We start from the raw sequence: 240 nt of genomic DNA on the forward strand, positions 1-240 counted from the left end.
TGTGCCTTATTTCTTTTGACTTATGGCTGGTTTGAGAAAGGCAAAAGTTTGTGCTGGGCTGATAGAAGGAGGGAAAGCAGACCTCGTCCATGCTCTTAGCTTCCTAATTGAACCCCGTGGGGGTATTCTGTCTCTCTCAAATCAGGAACACTATCAAGGACTAGCTCAGATCCTACACGTACAAATAATTTTGTCATTTCAAAAATCGTAGCACCTAGCACAAAGCCTTGCATACGGTGG

The sequence above is a fragment of the Lynx rufus genome, unplaced genomic scaffold (genome assembly GCF_022079265.1).
Source record: "Lynx rufus isolate CCGP_SWC_20201006 ecotype Redwood Valley unplaced genomic scaffold, mLynRuf1.p SCAF_9, whole genome shotgun sequence".
Classification (NCBI taxonomy): domain Eukaryota; kingdom Metazoa; phylum Chordata; class Mammalia; order Carnivora; family Felidae; genus Lynx; species Lynx rufus.